This window comes from Mastomys coucha, unplaced genomic scaffold (genome assembly GCF_008632895.1).
Source record: "Mastomys coucha isolate ucsf_1 unplaced genomic scaffold, UCSF_Mcou_1 pScaffold21, whole genome shotgun sequence".
Lineage (NCBI taxonomy): Eukaryota > Metazoa > Chordata > Mammalia > Rodentia > Muridae > Mastomys > Mastomys coucha.
The window spans coordinates 164,230,868-164,252,103 of record NW_022196904.1 but is presented as its reverse complement, the minus strand read 5'-3'; the positions used below and the strand labels follow the sequence as shown (position 1 = coordinate 164,252,103).

At 44.0% G+C, this 21,236-nt stretch overlaps 1 long non-coding RNA gene across 1 annotated transcript in view; it reads left to right on the top strand.

Annotated features, from left to right (window-relative positions):
• The window catches only part of LOC116103747, a 60,325-nt gene extending 43,935 nt beyond the window's left edge, over positions 1-16,390 (top strand). Inside the window, exon 5 of the long non-coding RNA XR_004123560.1 lies at positions 15,576-16,390. This is a non-coding gene — a long non-coding RNA (uncharacterized LOC116103747). The remainder of the gene's footprint in view (positions 1-15,575) is intronic.
• Positions 16,391-21,236: the final 4,846 nt, after the last annotated feature.

Below are 21,236 nucleotides of genomic sequence, written 5' to 3'. Positions count from 1 at the left end.
TTCATGCTGAGCTGTCCTTTCTCGCCTTTACTAATATCTCTTGTCGACATAATTCAAAATGGGAGGCTCTGTTCCGGAAATAAAGGCGCAAAGCCTCAAACATGGTGCTGACCATGTTTCCAAAAAGGGTTCTTCTGTTGGTCTAGCTGTGAGCAGCCGTGTCGTCAACCATCATTTGAGAAGCATCTGCAGATACTTGTGGGTGTGCCGTGAGCCACCATGGTGGAAGACGGAGACTATCGTCTCAAAGAGACAGAGAATGCAATGACTCAGACAGTCTCAAGCCACAGCCACTGTTACTGACTTAGTCATTCACGTTGTCTTCGTCTTATTTTTAGGCACCTAGCTTTAAATGAACCGCTCTGATAAACAGCAGCAATTTGGTTAGTAATGAGTTCCTTTGATTTTTTTTTTTATTTTTTCTTCTTCCTCCTTCAGGGTGGAGGAGACTCCTGAGTTCTACTTCTCTAAATAACCAATAAGTCTTCATAGGAAGCCATTACAGCCTTCAAGGAAGGAGAAGACACATCAGGAAGACTTAGGGGACCTAAAGATGTCGAGGTGTCTCCTCCCATGATGCCTTCTTCCCCATTCACCCATGCTACCCACTGGGGGTGAACTATGTGTGTGCTCAGTGTGTTTAGTGTTAGGAGTAGAGAGGTGAGTGAGACAGGCAGGCTTTCTGGAAGTCAGCATTCCCACTCTCTCAAAGGACAACTAGGAACCTACCAATCAGAGAAGGGATGGAGCAGTGGGCCAGCTATTCAGCTTTAGCTTTGCTTTGATAAAAATTAAACCGTGTGGGGCAGGGTGGGGATGGGGACCTTGAACCCTGTTATTTTCAAAGTAGTGAAATCTAATCATGGCATACTTCTAGAACTAAAAGTCTTAAGTTTTTCAAATATCTCCTAGTCAGGGTTCCAAGTCAACTGCGATCTTGAATCGATGGTGATATAACCTGACTTAAGCATAGTTTGCATGCTTCAACAGCCTAACTGGAAGCAAGGTGATTCCTCCACCCACTTCCCCCTCCTTAGGCATAAATTAAGAAACCCAGAGGTGACCACAGCCCTGAGCAACTATGTACAAAAAATGGGAACTATCACTTGATAGCTCCTCCCCTGTGCTTAACCCAAATCGTCAGTCTATAGATTCAGGAACTAAAGGGCTTGACCATTTTGCACGTAAACCATATACATTGGACTAAAGGAGACAAGTGAGCAACAATTCAATTTAGAGTTCACTGAATCCTCTGGTTAGGGAAGGAAATGGCCAGTAATCAATTGCAGCAAGCCTACAGGCTCAGGGCCAGGAAGAGAAAAATCACTTTAATGGGCAAAGCAGATGTTGCTAAATTCATTGCAAAAGTGAGATGGGCTCAGAGCCAGCCCTTGCTGGAGAGATGCTGATCTGTCCTCCTGAATGAACAAAACAGAGACACTTCAAAGCAGGGGCTGGGGGGTTCCACAAGGGAAGCCAGAGGTCTGGGTCTCTGTTAGGCTGAAGAAAAGAAAATGAAGCCAGGTGTTCAAATCTGTTTTATCACCACCAGACTGTTAACATTTTCAACAAGCCCCAGAATACCAGCTTAGAACTCTCTGGAAAGTCCAATTCTGTCCTACAGGGCTGTGTGGTGGAGTAGCTTAGAAGGTAGGATTCCACCGCCAGGGTGTTACTTCCTTCATTAAGATGTCGTATAATTTGGCTAAAGCAATTAGCCTCCTTCAGTATCAGTTTTCTTATCTATGAAGTGGGCTTAACCTAGCCACTATAACAGAGCTATAGTGAAGTCAGTAAAACTGTGTGGAAGGACAGTAGAGAGATGCCCCTAAGCGGTAGTCCTAAGCAGTTGGACAGGAAAAGAAAAGTAGCTCTTAGGGAAAATGCTTAGTGAGGGGGCAGAGCAAACAGGGTCTTGTTTTTTGGTTTGGGTTTTTTTTTTTTCTTTTCTTTTCTTTTCTTTTTTGGATTCAGTATTTACTAATTTAACCAGTGCCTCGCAGGGAGGATTATTCCCAGGCCAGATGTTTCTTTGTATGTTTAAATTCATCAAATAACTCTTTTAGGTGTGTAAGAATTAGAGACTGAAATGTTATCATCCAAGGAAGATCTGTGTATGCTTACAAGGTCTTCACTTGTCTTCTAGTGAAACCTCTGTAGGGAGAGAGCTGATTCTCACTCCCAAAGGCTCTTTATGTAATTCCCACTGCTTCCAAGCTGGACCAGAGTCGCACTCTGGAGAGTCATCCCAGATTTCGCTAGATCACCTCTCCTACTCACACCTGCCCAGGTTTCTATCCGCTGTCTTCAATGTCTCCTAGAAGCAGACTGCTGAGCCCCCGCCCCCCCAAGCATATATATTAATGAGGCCAGCCTGGTCTACAGCATGAGTTCCTGGACAGCCAGGGGTATTAGAGAAACCCTGTCTTGAAAAACAGAGAGAGAGAGAGAAAGAGAGAGAGAGAGAAGAGAGAGAGAGGAGAGAGAGAGAGAGGAGAGAGAGACAGAGACAGAGACAGAGAGACAGAGAGACAGAGAAACATGCTAGAGTTCAGACATTGATCTTGCACTAGTTTAAATCTCCAAACCAGATGCAGAGAGAGCGGAGTGCTTTGCTTTGTGGAACTAGCAGGAAGGCCTTCACCCTCCCTAAGCCTTTTAGCACCTTCATCCTAGGGCTTCTGTGAGGATTTCATGAGCTCAATCTTAGGAAGGGCTGAGCCTCACATACCAGTTGAGCAGTAACAAGTCTCGCAGGAACTTCTTCACCATGCAGTCACGTGGGGAAGAGGGGCTAAGCCACGCCCAAATCAAAGAACCCCAAATTGCATTCACATTCCCTGAGATTTCCAAACCTCAGGCTCTTTCCACCAGTGGCCACACTCCGGGAAGCTAAGTCCCACCAAAAGCGGGTTTCCAAGTTGCCATACTTTCCAGAATGTTCCCCGACAAGCAAGCAAAGTTGCAGAGGAGCTTCGCAGTTCGTTTCTGGGGGTTGGTGAATGGAGAAGGATGTTTACCAGAGCAGAGGCCAGGTCCTCAGCACAGAATATCTTGGCCTAGATAGATCCTGGAGAAGGCGGTTCTTTTTTTTTTTTTTGCCAAGAACAGACTCGGTTCTCAGGTCCTGAAGTCAGCATTAGAAACTAAACAAACCTTCCCGAGTTCACATTTGTTTACTTTTGACCAAATGCAACTTCCTGTTTGAAAGGAAAGGGGCAGTAAAGCTTTCTATAGCCTTCTTGAACATAATGTCTCTGCTAAAAACAATTGATTTGCTAAGCATAACTGAATCAAACCACACAATGGGGATTCCCCCTTTTTCCTCAGAATGTTCATGTTTTAACAGGGAAAGTGCTTCACAAAACCAAAACAAATATTTTTTCAACTGTTGGCCTGTAAGGATTGTTTAGACCATTTCTTCTCCTGAGAACAAGAAAAATAGAAGTCCAGAGGGTCTACATGCGCTGCATCAGAAAAGTTACTTCAATACTTGGGGCTTGAGATTTCAGCAACAGGGAAAGTTTAAGTTCCCGTAGCTACTCAAACGGCACTCCTAGCTTGAACACGGAACAGCCAGGTCTTTCATTACAAGACAGTGTTCCAAGTCACGACCTTCGAGGTCTTGAAATCCCCTTGGAAGGTACCAACATTTGAAAATTGCCTGACAGCCCTTAGAGCAAACCCGCCATAATCTTTTGACAAGATTTGAGATAATTTATTCTGTAATGGGTTCGGAATGCAGGGGAGACTTTTGTAATTAATTTTTAGAGGATCTCTAAGTTAGCCAAAGAATCAGAATTAAACTCAGATTCATTGATAGTGAAACTCCTGCCCACAAAGCTTGAATCCTTTTGTTCTAAAGAATTGAATTTGTAGAGTACCCTATAAATCATCTGGTCAACCTCTCCCTGCCTACCCACTCACAAACCACAGCTAAAATAAATGAGCAATATGGAGGTTTTCAGAAGCCTAGACATCTTTTTTGTTGTTGTTCTTAGAGCAAGAACTATTTCACATATCGCCACTTATACTATGATTTCAGGAAGGACTCCAGGAGAGTGTGGCAAATGAACACACTACAGAGCTGTGAAGTCAAAGTCATTACCCAGTTTCTTTGCTGCCAGGGCTACCTCTATGGACCCTCTAAACTGCAAGTTTCCTGGAAGCTAAAGAAGCCGCATGTGTTTCTTGCAGTGTTTTGAATAAAAACAGCCCCCAAATAGGTTGATATATTTAAGTAATTGGTTCCCAGTTGGTAGACTGTTTAAGAAGAATTAAGAGATGTGGTCTTGTTGGAAGAGGTTACTAGATGTGGGCATTGGGGTTTTAAAAGCCCACAGCAGACCCAATCTCTCTCCCTCTTCCTCTCCCTCTCTCTCTTTCTTTCCCTCCCCGCCTCTGCCTACTGCCTATGGATCAGGATATAAAGCTCTGAGCTATTGCTTCAGTGTCATGCCTGTCTGGTTCCCATCACTTGATGATCCTGAACTAACCCTCAAAATACTTTAAGCAAGCATCTGATCAAATGCCTTCCTTTCTAAGTTGCCTTGGTCATGGTGTCTCCTCACAGCAATAAAACAGGAACTAACACGGTTCTTTTTGATGGTCACACCCTATGTGTATGAATAGGTACACCTTAAGTGTTGAATAACTAGAAGAAAAAAATGAATGATCAACTAGAAGCACATGAGTAAGATAACAAGATATCTTTTTGGGTAATTTCAATATTAACATGCCCCAAGAGGAACTTTCCATGTCTGAGAAAGTAACTTAAAGAAAAATGGATGTGAGTATATTTCAAAAAGCTCTTTGGCTCTTCCCTGATGGTATCTGACTGGAGAGTTATTAAACAAGAGATAGCTACAACAGAAGATGTCACCTTCTTCCCCTTCTCATCACAGAACAGCATATACACTGAAGCTGACCGAGTCTATCACCTACTTAAAGAACTAGTGAACAGAAGTGCATCTTCGCCCTTAATATCTACCTCTGTCCTAACTGCCCATCTTTTTTTTTTTTTTTTTTTTTTTTTTTTTTTGGTTTTTCGAGACTAACTGCCCATCTTATGTGTTACCATCTCACCACATGAACTTTTCCCAGTTTTGAACCTAGAGAGGTCATTCATGCTCCCAGGTGTGTTGTGGCCTCTGTCTGGAGTAGACTGTTTTAACACTACAATTGCTGTGACTACAACTGTCACCCCAGCCATCACCCCAGCATTTTACCACAGCCACCTTCCTCTACTATGTATTATCACTACAACCACCATCACTGTCACCGTCATCCGTCACCCATCACCATCACCATCACCACCACCATCACCATCACCATCACCACCACCACCATCACCATCACCATCACCACAGCCATTTCATAACCAGCATCCCAGGCCTGGGAAAATAGCTCATCTGGTAAAGGTCTTTGTTGCACAAGCACGAGGACCTGAGTTTGATCTCCAGCAACCATGCTACAAAACAAAAACAAAAACAAAAACAAAAACAGGCACATTAGTAAACACTTGTAATCCCAGAGCTGAGGAATTAGAGACAGAAGGATTGCTGGGGCTCTCTGGGAGGCCAACCAAGACAAATCAGCAAGCTTCAGTTACTCTGAGAGAACTTGCCTCAAAAATTATCGTGGAAATCTCCTGAGGAACAATACTTGAAGCTGATCTCAGCCTATGCATGCATGTAACAACCATATAAGTTTGCACACTCACATACACGCCCATGTGAAACACACATAATTTTTTTTAAAATCCACCTTGACAAACTCTCACCGTCTTAACTACCCAATTACCACCATTCCCTTAAATTGGAAAGGAAGCATCTTCCTGTCTCAAAGAAGTTCAAGTGGAGCTGCCCGAGCCTTCTGGAGTCTTTTCCAACACCTCTCTGAGCTCCAACAGTCATTTCTATCAATGACACAACTGCATTGACTACATTGTACTGCAGCTTAAATGGTTCCACATACTTTCCTTGGGACATAGGTAGCCTCTGAGAGACCCTCAAATCTCTAGCTGAAAGGAAATAGACAAGGAGAGTCTGATCACGCGTTGTACAGCAGTGAGGGTTGAGAGCAAGGAAGTCTGTGAGGAGAGATGGTGCTAAGAGCAAGGTGGGGTACCCACCAAGCTAAGACCAGAAATTAATAGCTTTGATCCTTGGTAAGCTGCGCTATAAATCACTTCTATAGCCTACCTCTACCACCTTTCTGAGTTTCTTGTTTTCATTCAAATAGCTACTAAAAGTTATTAAAGAGCGTCTGTTCAGTCCTAAGAGCTCTGTCCTGTTAGGGAATGGGCACTCCCACCAGTCTCATAAGGACTAGAGCTGAGTGGGGTGGATCCTATGGAAGGGACAGTTAGGAAAAGGGAAGGCTCCAGGTGCAAGGAAGGTTAGGGATGGCTGCTGGCAGCTGTGTACTAGCCAGATGAAGAGGGCTCCGAGATAAGGGAACACCTTTCTGTTTTCTGAACACACCAAGCTTTGGTGCCTTGTGCTTTCTGTTCTCTGTGCCTGGAATGTGCTACTCCCAGGTCTCCCTCCAGGCTCAGCTCAACTATAACCTGTAAAGCCCCTCCCAGGGCCTTTGTAAGCACAGGGCTTCTCAAGCATGAGCTTGCAAATGAATCCTGAGGGGATCTTGTTTAAATGGAGCCTCTGACTAGTAGTCCGGGTGTCTCCTGAGATTCTGCAGTTTGATAAGCCACTGGGGCTATCGTGAGTGCTCTGACCCAAGCTCTCCTTAGGTAGCTCTAGCTGTGACATGCGGTCACGTCTGGCTCCTTTCACTTGTTACTATATGTTATCTTGTCCATCAATTGTTTTCCCAGTTGTCCTCATAAACCACTAACAGAGTAAGATTGTAATAAAAATCAGTATATTGTTCATCTTTGCACCACGGTATCACTAGAGGTTGGTGAGTGCATATGAAATATGAACAAATGTCTGAATTGGTTACCTAATGATTAGGGGGTTGTCTCCCTCACTCAGGACTTTGCTGCTCTCAGCACCTAAGGCCAAAGACCCCTAGAGGAAATGTCAGGATCAACTTGTCCTATGCTGAACACATACGTGTCACACGGCACACGGCACAGTGCACGCAGCACGGCTTCATTGCCCCTTGCTCTTATTTCACCTCACAGCCATCACGAGCTCACCCCAGGAACATCCTGTTCTTTCCCGCTCCATTTCCCATATAAACCCTTAGTGATTCTGGGCAGAGCTACCTACTCTGCCTGATGCCCGATTTGATGGAAATCTTGGGTTCTGCACCACATTCTTTTTTCAGTTCTGATTTTTCTTAGGTTCTTTAGTCTATAAGCCCTCAAGATTATTCTTGAAGAGCTCCCATTCTGGACACCTAGCAAGTCTCCTTCTGGAGCTTGGTGAGCCTGTGAGTATAGGACCGTACACTTGCCAATTGCCCCGCTTTTGCAAGGCAGCTTTTTCTTTCTCTGTTTTATGTATTTATTTGATTGGTTAGCTAGTTGATTTGGTCGGGGAGGGGCGGTGTCTGTGTTCACATCTTCAGGTGCACATGTGTGCCCAGTTTCACCTCCACAGAATGGGGAGTAACAGACAATAGGTGCTCATAATGCCTGTTTGCTGAGCTCCTGTGCAGATGGAATGATGGGATATACTCCCAGCACGTGGTGATGCTGGTCATTCACAGCACCCCGTGAGAAGAAAGCTACTATGGTGCTCCTCAGGAAGTGCTTGCCACTTCAGTGAATTTCCCAGTCCACCAGAGTGGGACAGCAGACCCATTGCTTGGATAAGAAGGCTAATACATGGGAAGCTAACGTTCTTCTAGGCTCACAGGAAAAGCAGTTCTCATGCATCCAGTTGGTGATTATGGCGATCTGTCCCAGAGGAAATGAGACTCATCATCATGGAAAGTTAGACTTGGAGCCAAGAGTTTCCTTATTGAGTTTACGGCTTGCTCTCAGAGGTGAGTCGTCATCTGCTCTTAAAAACAAACTAGCGGGCTGGGCAGTGGTGGCACATGCCTTTAATCCCAGCACCTGGGAGGCAGGCGAATTTCAGAGTTCAAGGCCAGCCTGGTCTACAGAGTGAGTTCCAGGACAGCCAGGGCTACACAGAGAAACCCTGTCTCAAAAAAAAAGAAAAAAAAAAGAAAGAAAAAAGAAACAAACAAACAAACTAGCGGAACAACAAAATGTCCTATATCCAAACCTGTGCCAAGTCTCAGGATGGTAAATAGATCGCTGTGGATCTCAGCAGCTGAGAGCAGATTTAACTCACTGTGATTTAACAAAACAGGCTTGACTTTTGGGTTTTTTTTTTTTTTTGAGGGTTTCTTTGTTTTTTTTTTTTTTTCTTCTCTTCTCTTTTATTTTATTTTATTTTCTGAGGAGCAAAGTCCACAGACATCCAGGGTAAAGTGAGAGGGGTGCTGGTTACTGGGTTGGGTTTGTGGTGGTGGCGGTGGCGGAGGCTGTTGGTTTTTATGGGTTTTGTTTGTTTTGTGTATGTCAATTTGACAGAAGCCAGTGTTGTTTGGAAAGAGGAGACTTCAACTGGGCAAATGTCTCCATCAGACTGGCCTGTAGGTGTTTTCTTGAGTAGTGATGGGTGGGGGAGGGACAAGCCCACTGTGGACCATACCCATACCACTCCTGGGAAGGTGGTCCTAGAGTGTGTCAAAACGCAGGCTGAGCAAGCCAGGGACAGCATCCCTCCCTGGCCTCTGCTAAGGTTCCTGCTTTCCTTGAGTTCCTTACCAGACTTCCCTTGGTGACAGAGTGTGATTGGGAAGCGTAAGCAGGATAGATCCTCTCCTCCTCTTGTTGCTTTTGGTCATGGTGATTATCACAGTGACAGAAAACCAAGATTACTCCTTGCCCTCAAGGCAGCTGCTCCACTCCACCATCTGGAATCAAGCAAGAAACAATAGAGTGATGCATGAGGGGGTGGATTCCTTTAGCAGTTGAATCCATTCTCTTTTAAAGGGCTTTCCCAGAATTTCGGCCTAGGGAGTCTTCCCTTACATCTCATTGGTGGAAAAACATACATACAGCCAACCTGAGGGAAACTTTAAAGTATACAGATTTATTTAATTAAGTTTATGGTCACACCAAATATTTATATTATAGATGTTACATAATTTATATTATGTAAGTATTATATTAGGAAGGAAGGAAGAATATACGTTGGGAAACCAATCTGAATGTCTCTCTAAAATCTGCATCATCAAAGTCCTACTATTCTTTCCTCAAAACCAAACCACAGATTCCTCACTTTCCCTCTTCACTGACTCTTGTCCCATGATACCGCCCACCCAGCCACTGTGACAGCACCCCCTCTCCTTGACTCACCTACTGTTAAGTTCTAGTCCTTTCTCAGCTCAAAATGGTTTTTAAAAAGCATAGTGGGTCATGTGATTCTTCTCTGCCATATAAAAAAAAGAAGCACGGGAATGTCAACCATAACCCCCCAGGTCCTGACTGAGCAGCCCATCCCCTCCCCACCTCTTTAGTTTCATTATACACTTTGTTCTGTCATGCCTACATTCACGCATGCTCATTTGAGAACCTACTGTATCAAGTGTTGTTTCAGGTACAAGAATGAAGAAAACAAATCAGAATCACCCTCTCTTTTCTGGTTTAATAAATAAGTGAGGGGCTAGGGCCAGTGCTACATGTTTGGGGTACATCCCATCATCCCATCTGCACCTCCATCTTGTAGGAGGAAATCTGAGGCTTTTTGAAAGGGAGTATTGTTTTCAACTTCACATAGATTCCAGACTTGGAGGCCAGATAGTTAGATCCATGACACGGAGCTAGAAAATGCAGACTATCCCATCATAATCCTGGCTGCGGATCACCTATTTGGAGGACTCGCTCCGTGGCAGACATTGTTACAGGGACGGTGTCCTCATGAAAGCAGAGGTTACTGACAAACAGGGCATTAAAATGGAAGATGGCTGAGAAAAAAAAAAGAAAAGAAAAGAAAGCAGAGGTTACTTGAACAGCATCCTTAGGGAGAAAGTAAATAGTCCCTGAGAGAAAAGAAACCCAGAAGAAAAAGAGATTTGTCTTACTTCAGCCTCTTTCAACCCAGTGGAGAACTGCTTTTACAGAAAACGGAGACCCAGAGATGTGGGGTGTTATGGGAACTCTCCAACCTTTGCTGGTTGAGAACCACTTAGAATTGGTTCCAACTCCTTTGAAACTAATCATCTAACTGATCCTTCTGAAAACATGAACAAGAGCTGACTTCTAAAATGAGAGCTCCAGGGAAGGAGTATATCCATCAGGATTTAAAACAGCAAGAGGTTATGAGCCAAGACTCCTCACCTCCCTCCCTTACCCCATCCAAACTGAGGGTTTCATAGTCTCACCTCCAGAACACTTCTCAGCTCATCTCTTCTTCCCTCCATCCTACCTTGAGCTCACAGATTTGGGCCATTTTGTATTTCAAATGATCTCATCTGGTCTTCCTGCTTTCTTTCATCCTGACCACTCACTCCTCAGTCCTCTTGACCCCACCTTCTATAATACAGTGTACCCCCTAAAGTTCCCTCAGTGGCTCCCTGAAAACCTACAAAACAAAGTCCAAATGACTACACCACATTTGTCCCTAGTCTCTCTAGTCCCTCTAAGGCTCATCTCGTCTCAATGTACACAAAATAAAATGTATATGTGACATCAACAAGTCATCAGATCCTTCACAGGCCTTTCCTCCCACTTTGCCACTTCCTCCTACCTATGGTGGTTTGAATGAGAATGGCATCCACAGATTCAAATATTTAAATGCTTGATCCTCAATTGGTAAAACTGTTTGAGAAGGATTAGAAGGTCTTGCCTTCTTGGAAAAGGTGTGTCACTGGAGGTGGGCTTTGAAGTTTCAATTGCCCATGACATTCCTAGAGCCCTCTCCCTCTCCCTCTCTCTCCTCTCTCTCTCTCTCTTCTTCTCTCTCTCTCTCTCTCTCTCTCTCTCTCTCTCTCTCTCTCTCTCTCTCTCTCTCTCTCTCTCTCTCTCTCTCTCTCTGCCTCCAACTTGCAGATCAGCATGTAAGCTCTTAGCTACTTCTCCAGTGTCAAACCTAACTGCCTGCTGCCAGCCTCCTCATCATGATGACTATGGACTAAACTTACTCTGAAACTGTAAGCCAGCCCCCAGTAAATTCTTCTTTTATAGGTTACTATGGCCATGGTAGCTTTTCACAACAGTACAAAAGTAACTAAGACACCACTCCTGCGTGTTTTATATACACCTATTCTCTCCATAGAAGGTCTTCCTTATCTTCCACATGTAATCCTTGCTCTTTCTTCTTAAAGATTCAAAATAATCCTTGTGTTCCTCATCCAGGCTCCAAATAAGCATGCTCTGTAAACACACTGAGTCAAATGCATCGATTAGCTAGCCTGCCACACACATCTTGCTTTTCTTTTTTAATTATTTATTTATTTGGGGGAGGACATGGTTTGCCTGCATGTATGTCTGTGTACCACTTGTGTACCTGGTGCCAGAAGATAGCATCAGACTCCCTGGGAATGGAGTTATGGATGGCTATGAGATGCCATGTGGATGCTGGGAATCAAACTTGGGTCCTCTGGAAAAGGAACAAGTGTTCCTAAGTCACCTCTCCAGGTCCCACACATATTCTTTTTGTTTTGTTTTGTTTTTTGAGACAGGGTTTCTCTGTATAGCCCTGGCTGTCCTGGAACTCACTCTGTAGACCAGGCTGGCCTCCAACTCAGAAATCTGCCTGCCTCTGCCTCCCAAGTGCTGGGATTAAAGGCATGTACCACCACTGCCCAGCCCCACACATACTCTTGAAAGAAGTAACAATTGTGTTAGTCTTCTTTGCATCCATGATGTTAATAATTGTTCAGTGTGTGGCATATAGTGATTGTTCCATAAACCTTAAAGAATCAAATCAAAAGTGGGAAATTGAGTATCATTCTGAGCAGTATGTAAATACTTAGTTTGTTTTCTGTAATTAATATTTAGTGGATTCTCCTAAGCTTGATAAGGAGACATTCCTCACATAACCATTTGTTATCCTAAGACCTTGACTCATTCTAGCCCGTAAGTTGTTTGCTGTTACTACCTCCATTTACAGATGCAAAACCTGGAATAAATTAACTTTTATTCCCAGGATCACAAGTCTAGTTAGTAAGTAGACTTACTAACTAGTTAAGTAGTAGGGTTATAGTTTGAATCTGATCCAGGGCCAATTGCTTAACCAATAACCACAAGGCTGGTTGTCAGCCAACAAGCGTCTATGGGACACCCCACACAAACATTTCCACCATGATACATGAAAGGCAAAAATAAGTGGATAATACCTGTCTTAGAGATAGAACCACAAGAGACCTGTACTGAGCACAAGCTGTCAGGGCAGCTGACACCAAGAGCAATCATCTGGTTTTCCATTTATTTACACAAAGCTCCAGTTCTGCAACTTAAAGAATTAATGCTATGGCCAAGCTCTTTTAAGCTACCATTTAGCATCTTAAAGCCTTTAAGCCGAACAGACATAGGTTTAAAACTATATACCATTCACTGTAAATCACTAATCTCCAAGCCTGTTTTCTCATCTGAAATTAGAGATTAATCAATTTTTTAAAAAGTTTTAAGGATTAAAGACAATAATGTAAATTAGGTACCAAGTGACTTGCCTAGCCCATTGACATGCTCAAAATGTCTCTTGTTATTGTGATATTTTTTATTATTACACAAGCACCAACTTAGAAACCATGTCCTAGATCAAGAGTCTCACAGTAGGGCAGCTGGAGAGATGGCTCAGCAGTTAAGAGCACTGACTGCTCTTCCAGAGGTCCTGAGTTCAATTCCCAGCACCCACGTGGTGGCTCACAACCATCTGTAATGGGATCCAATGCCCTCTTCTGGTGTGTCTGAAGACAGGGACAGTGTACTCACATACATAAAATAATTTTTTTTTTTTTAAAGAAAAAGAGTCACACAGTGCGTAAGGACACAGTTAGCATACTCTTCCCTTTGGGGAAGGAGTCTTCAAGCTTTGGATGGGGAGAGACTTCCTAAGCAGTCACACAATCTTACTATCTACTCTTGGTGAGTAAAGGAGAAAGCTATGCAGTCTTCATAGTGTAATCTGACTCTCTGCTCTGGACTCTCTGCTTTCACACTTCAGTGGATTTCACCTTAGCAGCTAATGGATCAGAAATGCAAGGCTCTGAAATGGAGTCTTCCAGGAAGGCTGATCCCTGCAGTCTCTCATCAGAGTAAAACCTGGAGAATCATTTTCTACCTGGCCTCAGGGAAAGCTGATGCTTGTGAGCCTCAAGTCTCATCACCAGGGTATTTAACTCTTGATAAACTGGGTCTTCGAAAACACTGTTCCCTCTGTCAAGGCATGACGGGAGTGAACCGGAGTAGCATTACAACCTACGCCACGAGGGACTGCTTGACGTTTTCTGGTTCTGTTTTTGCCTTAAGTAATTTTTGTTGTTTTCCTTGTTTGTGTTCATTTTTTGCCTAGGGATAAGCTAAACGACTAAAGGAGAGTTCCCAAATGCAACCGTTCCCCCTGACTGTGAGAGGAGCATCCTCGGCTATCTCTATCTATACAAGTCAGGAGTCTCCTGTCTTCTTGGTATTCTTCCTCTCTGTCCACTCACCCACATCGCTCTCCATCTGGTCTAAGTCCAAGACGCCATGTTGTGCAAATACGGACTAGGGTGATAGACAGCTGTGTCCTCGAGAGTGTTTAAGTCTCCTTACTTCCTTATATTTGTAGTGATATGTGGATAAATGCACATATGTATGTGCGTGCAGGTGCACATATGTAGAGGCCAGAGGACGACCTATGATAGCACCCTCAGAAAAACCATCCACTCCCTTTCTTTGAAAGAAGGTCTTTTACTGGCTGAGAGTTCACCAACTAGGCTTGCCTGTTTGGCCAGCATGCTCCAGGGAATCTTCTTTTTATTTATTTTTTTTTTCTTTTCTCAAGACAGGGTTTGTCTGTGTAGCCCTGACTGTCCTGGAACTCACTCTGTAGACTAGGCTGGCCTTGAACTCAGAAATCTACCTGCCTCTGCCTTCCAAGTGGTGGGATTAAAGGCACGCACCACCACTGCCCGGCTATCTCTGTCTCCCCAGTACTGGGACTACAACCACACATCAACACGTTCGGCATTTTACTTGGGTTCTAGGTACCAAACTCAGGTGCGCACAATTGCAAGGCAAAGGTTTTAGCAAAGGAGCTTCACCCCCAGACCCCACTACCTTCTTTACCACATTTCACTTCTGTTTTCAGGAATACAGCTCTGGAGTATGTTAAAAAACATTTTGTACAACTTCTTGACTTGACTGTAATATCATAAATAGCTAACATTTGCTGAGTGTTCACTGTATCCCAAGATCTCTGTTGACAACTTTCTCCTTGCAGCTATCATTATCATTATCATTATCATTACTATTATTATTATTATTATTATTATTATTATTATTATTATTATAGTATAGCAAATGTACATTTTGGCACCCATTAGCACCTTCCATCTTCAAAACTTCACTCTCTTAAAACTGAAACTCAACCTGCCTAGAGTTTTCCACATATATTTTTCTGTGTGTCCCTCGTGGTCACTCTGTAGGAAGCAGGTACATGGTGAACACCTGTCATCCTAGCTAGTTAGGAGGCTGAGACAGAAACATCCTCAGTTTGAGTCCATCCTAGATAAACATCAAGATCATATCTCAAAATAATGTAAAGAAAATGGCTGGGAATATTAGCTCAATGGTAAAGATCTTACAAATCACATGTATAAACCCTGGGTTAAACCACAGTGCCACAGAAATACACCGTAACTTTTTGAGGTAGTCAAATTACTGTCCTCAAATTTTTAACCAAGGAAACAAAACTTGAGAGATGAAAAGAAAAAAAAAAATCTCATCCAAGTGGCTCATCTTACCAGTCCACAGCCAGCATGAGAGGGGTAGTTGAGTGTGTTGAAGCTTCTATTAGTAATCCTAAACCAGGCAGTGGTGGTGCACACCTTTAATCCAAGCACTTGGGAGGCAGAGGCAGGTAGATTTCTGAGTTGGAGGCCAGCCTGGTCTACAGAGTGAGTTCCAGGACAGCCAGGGCTATACAGAGAAACCCTGTCTCAAAAAACCGGGAAAAAAAAAAAAGTAATCCTAGACTAGAGTCTTCTTTGGTAATCCCATTAGACTGTTTCCTGGCTGTCCTCTAGCAAAATGACAAAAGGAGCTCTGGCTTCTAGATCTGTGGCCTTATCTGTGGTCTGCACATTTTATGGAATTCTTTCATTAATAAGTGTATCCTACCCACATAGCAAGTGCTTTCAAGTTCTTCATGTGGCCTCTATATCAAAACTGAACCTGATGGAAAGCAATCAGGTTATCCTCGGAGGAGCCTATGCCTCTTTTCTCAGTCCATTCAGTCTGAGCATGTGTGTCCTGTCAGAATGTGGTCTTGTATTGTTTTCGTCTCAGTTTAGAAATAAATACAAGTCTTTCTTCATAAAAGATGCACTGCTGGCAAGGTCGTTCACCTTTTTTTCTTTCCGTTTTTTTTTTTTTCTTAAAGAAAGAAGCAATCTTCATGGTCACCAGCAGCAAACCAGCTACAATTAGTCCCCAAGTCTTCCCCGCCCAGATGGTCTGGTATATTCTGTCCAAGATGAACAATTGAATCTTTTGTCTGTGGCAAATGGGACGTCCTTGGAAGATTGGATGCCATAGCAAAGCAGTATTTTAGGAAGATGATTTTTTTTCCTCTCTCTAAAAGGGGATGGTCCAGTCATCTGTCAGTCACTCATTGATCTGTTATACTAAACGCTTCTTCCAGACTACCTTGACACTTTTACTCAATTTTTGCAAATGGAGAAAAAGAGGGCTCCAGTGTAGAATTTTATAAATTGCTAGGAGGTAAGAGATTTGTGCTCAAAAGGATCCAGATAAACCACTGAAGCTCCCTAAGGCTCCTGATCTGTAAATGGGAATAAACCAGCTATCATTTGGAAATGAGTATAGCCTGCCCAGCATGGTTCCCATGGTATCAACCCCAGCTCTTCCAATGTAGCTAACTTCACAGCATCATCACACCTACCAGCAGCAACTTGAGCCCACCAAAGCAGACCCTCCTGCATGTACTGAAACCACACGCCACACACACCATCCTGGGGTTTCTCCAAGTGTTGACCAACACGGAGGAGATCCAACCAGGGACAAGGCCTGAGGAAGAACTTACTGGAAATGTGTTATATAATTAAGAAGTCTGAGCTAGCTCCTCAGGAAACCCAATCAAGTGTTAATCGAACCACTTGGTGGCAATCCTCAGAAAACGTAAGGTGGTTGGAGACTCTGGGTCATCAAAGTTTTCCTCACAGATGTCAGACCTTCCAGGCCCTTTACAAATGGCAGCGGTTCACAGATATCTTTGGTTAAATCTGCCTGACTGGAACTGTCCAGAAACAGACGAGGCCATGTTCTGGGCTCCTCCAACGATGACGTACTGAACATTTGTTCTCTTCCCAATTCATCTTTATACCCACCCCCAAAAGAAAACACATCCTCTAGGAGCAATCTTCCTCTTTAGAAGTTCCTCTCTTGGGTTTTAGAGAACTTTTTAGCCTGAACTCTTTGAAAAAATTGAAGTCAACTGCTCTTGCTCAGAGAGGCAGGAGATACCTCTCAATGGATGGCCGCTGCTGACTGTCCCAGACACATCCCAAACCACAGAGTTCTTATTGTTTAAACTTAAGCAGCTGTTAAAACATACCCTAACATATCAAAGCCACTCTAATTAACTTCCTGCTTCTCGGGGACTTCAAAGTCTCTCAGAAAGTTTTAAATAGGGTTTTTATAGAGAATTTGACCTAATATTTAAAGTAAAATTTGCAAGCTTGCCCAAGAGACTTCTGACTTCCCCCCTTGGCTGTTCCAGCCGCACCCCACCCCACTCTCGGTTGCAGAGTTCAGAAACTAGCTCTAAGAATTGATGAGAAAATTAAAAATCTGACATCAATCAAGTCTCTTTCCACACATCCACACTATTTCTCAGGCCAGCCACTGACATCCTGCCTGAATGGCCCCCTCCTCCCAGCCTGGCTCAATCTGGTATTTTTTTTTTTTTTGTCTGTCCCCTAAGGCACAACATAAAGCACCTCTGCTACATGGCTCTGATGCTGTCTCTCAGGGTCATCTTCCTTCAGAGCCTATACGTCTGTGGGAGCCCACAGGTCTCTGTTAGGCCATAATCTCTATGAACTGCAATGTATCCATTTAGATGTCTGCCTCTGTCAAGGCTGTGAAGTCCATAGGGCAGGAGCCTAAAAGAGGATTCTTTGTATCTATAGGCAGAAGAACTTAATAGATCTCAATAGAGTCTAATAAATGATCTCAAGTTCTTCTTGGGGAGGTTGCATTGTGTTTTATTTGTTCAATTGTTTGTTTGTAGCAGAGTCTTTTTGTTTTGTTCTGGTTTGGTTTGGAGGATTTTTTGTTTTTTTCGAGACAGGGTTTCTCTGTGTAGCCCTGGCTGTCCTGGAACTCACTCTGTAGACCAGGCTGTCCTCAAACTCAGAAATCTACCTGCCACTGTCTCCCAAACACTGGGATTAAAGGCGTGCACCTCTACTGCCCGGCTCTTGGCTCTTTTTATTGTTTTTGTTTTTCAAGACAGGGTTTCTCTGTGTAGCCCTGGCTGTCCTGGAACTCACTTTGTTTTTTTGGTTTTTTGGTTTTTGGGGTTTTTTTTTAGTTTTTCAAGACAGGGTTTCTCTGTGTAGCCCTGGCTGTCCTGGAACTCACTTTGTAAACCAGGCTGGCCTCGAACTCAGAAGTCCTCCTGCCTCTTCCTCCCAAGTGCTGGGATTAAAGGCATGCACCAACTACTGCCTGGCTTGTAGCAGAGTCTTGCTGTGTAGCTCAGGCTGGCTCAGGTCTCACTTTGCAACCCTGGCTACAAAGGCTGACCTAGCATCTGACCCTAAGGCTGGGAGTGCCAGAGACTGGCTCTGCTAGCAAGTTCCTATAACTTAAGAAAGATCCTTTTACCATCCGACAAGTGGAGAAAACATCCCACACTCCCTGCTCCCTCCCTTCCCAGGGATACTGAGAGAGTCAATGGGAGAATTTAGTCAAAAGTGTCAGCCCCCAGGAGCACATCGGTGGAGGGAGATAAAAAAAAAAAAAAAAAAACGCATGTTTCATGTAGCAGTTTCCGTTCTCCTGTTTAATCCAATGCTGTCTCCTGACGAAAGTTTCTAAAACTTTCACTCTTGCCTCCATCCCACCTGTTCTCCCCACCATAGCTAATGATCCTTCAAAACTGGAGCTGTGCCTGGGTGGTGGTGGCACACGCCTTTAATCCCAGCACTTAGGAGGCAGAGGCACGTGGATTTCTGAGTTTGAAGCCAGCCTGGTCTACAGAGTGAGCCAGGGCTATACAGAGAAACCCTGTGTTTAAAAAACAAAACAAAACAAAACAAAAAACTGGAGCTGCTGCGTCATTTCCAGCTCTCAGGGGCTTCTCACCAGTCCTGGATAAACTATACAGCTTTTCCTTGTCTTACATAAACAAAAAGTATGGCTTAAGCGCCACACTCAGCCACACTCTGGTTGCTTTGTTACACTCTGACCATTGGGGGCCTCGGGACCTTGTCATTGGCTATTGACTTACCCAGAGATTGCCATTCCATCTCTTCTTTATTCCACCGGCTTCTCTTTTTGTTAATTGAAAGTTGGCCCTTTCAGAGCAACCATCCCTGCCTATTCTTCCTAAAATATATTTAGCATTTTTCCCTCTCTGAGTACCTTGCTCCTCAAAACATTCCCCAGAATGGAAATCTGTTAGCATATTATCTATCTCCTCATTAGACTATGTTTGGAACTGGCATGACCTCCCCCCTCCCCCTAGGGCTTGTATGCTAAAGGGCTGATCACTGATCCATCACAGTACTAGGAGGTGGGAAAAAATTAGGTCATTGACAGCTAACCCTTGAGGGAAATATTTGGGACCCCGGTTTCTTCCTATATCTGTGTCTGTCCCAACCATCTCAAAGTAAGCAGCTATGGCCCATCATATGGCCTGGTTTTCTGCCCTAAACTCTTCCTTCTTTTAAGTTGATCTCTGCCATTTCATCACAGTAATAAAGAGCTGACGACTAACACAAACTGCATCGATAGAGACTGCTTCTCTTGGGCTCACCCTCCTGCCTGGCACCTCCTAGGAGCTCAGTTTATATTTGTTGAAAAAAAGAATGAGGGAAAAATCTTAAGATTGTGGAGTTGGCTTCAAGTCTAAGTGGCCTGTATAGCATGTATACATTTGCGAACCAGTGCAATGGGTCAGAATGTCCAGCACATTCAAAAAAATGGTAGCCGAGCCGGGCAGTGGTGGCGCATGCCTTTAATCCCAGCACTTGGGAGGCAGAGGCAGGTGGATTTCTGAGTTCGAGGCCAGCCTGGTCTACAGAGTGAGTTCCAGGACAGCCAGAGTTATACAGAGAAAGAGAGAGAGAGAGAGAGAGAGAGAGAGAGAGAGAGAGAGAGAGAGAGAGAGAGAGAGAAGGAAGAAAAGCAGGGTAATAGCAGCTCTTCTCACCAACACTTCATTCCTTAACTCCAAAGGTAGCAAACCTCCTTATGAGAACAGCCCTATTGAGAATTGCATGCTGCCCAGATATAAGGCTGCATCTGTGGCCCAGGACTACGTTTGAATCAGATGAAAGAAGCACCCAACTGGAATTCAAGAATATTTCAACAGCATGATTCAAGAGAAAAGCCCAGGTAATCTCCCAGAACTTTACCGGCCTAGGTTTGCTGCCGGGTATCCAATTCCACAGCTCCTTCCACACAAGCTTGCCCTTCCTAGTCAGTGCCGGAGGGCACAGCTTCCCTTCCAGAATTTCTGTGACGCTGAGCCCATCCATCCCTATGACTTCAGCACAACTTTCCCCCACCCACATGCACCCCTTGGGATCACTCCAGCCCATGGGCATGGCTGGCTGAGTCTCCCTTTGAATGAGAAGAGACACTGGGAACCCTCAATGCTGCCCGCAGGCAGCTGACTCCTGATGCACGTCCCCTGCCTTCTCATTCTCTCTCTCAGGGATGTGAGCTCTGGAGACTGTGGCAGCCAAGAGCTATTCCGCTATTCCCCATAAATTGTATCTGACTGGGGAAAAGCCAAAAAAAAAAAAAAAAAAAAAAAAAAAAAAGACTTCACCTTGTGGCTGACTTCCAGCTTTCTTTAGATCAGTTGCTGCTCCCAAAGGTCCCCTGGAAGTCCTTTGGCCAGGCGATGATGCCAACAAGACACTTGCTAAGTAAGGGCAGGGTATATGTGACTATTCTGCTACAATCATGAGAGTCCCATTACGGCTACTCAGATCACGGATGGCTCTTTTGAAGTATTTTACACGTACAAAAGTCTGTTTGCTCCACACATTATCAACTGGCCGTCCACACTGAGAGTTTAAGTTTAACCTTTGGCAGCCAAGGCTCTCACCTGTCCAGGTGCCCCAGCCCCTGGGCTTCTGACTCCAAATTACAGTCTCTCTTACCATTCTGAAACCCTCACATCCAAAAGCTGGCCCCTCTTCACCCAGATGGATTAACCTCTTAAAACTCAGAAGGCCATGCATAGGAAATTATGGCCATGCTTTAATTTTTTTTTCTTCAGAAATATTCTTGTGGCCAAAAATAGAACATTTTCCATTCTGGGAAATGAGCAGCATCCATGGGAATTGAAGTAGTGCTTCTTGCTTCTCTAGAAAATTCCTGACACACACACACACACACACACACACACACACAAAGTTGCATACAAAAGCCACTACCAAATTCTAAAAGGTTGCTTTCTGTAGGAGTGGCTATGGTCGAAAGTTCTGTGCTTATTTTCTAGTCAAGAAAGTTGTCAGGAAGGGAGAAGCATGCAAGCCTCAAGAACCCTTTATAAAACAAGTATGACTTATTCCAACTTAGAGACTTGGGAACTAGCCTCCTCATGCTGACCAAAATCTCAGAATTCCTCTCAAGACTCTCTCTTGTAAAATTCCAAACCTTCCCTGAGAACCAAGTCGACCGCCTTTATTTCAGCCAGTCAGCACTGGATGACCTGCCCTGAGCTCTAAGTTTACTTAACAGTATGATCACAAAGGGTGGTTTGGGGAAGTTATTTTTGACCTCCAATACTTAACGAGATCTATAGACAAAGTCAGACTTGGATAAATGTCAAAATAAC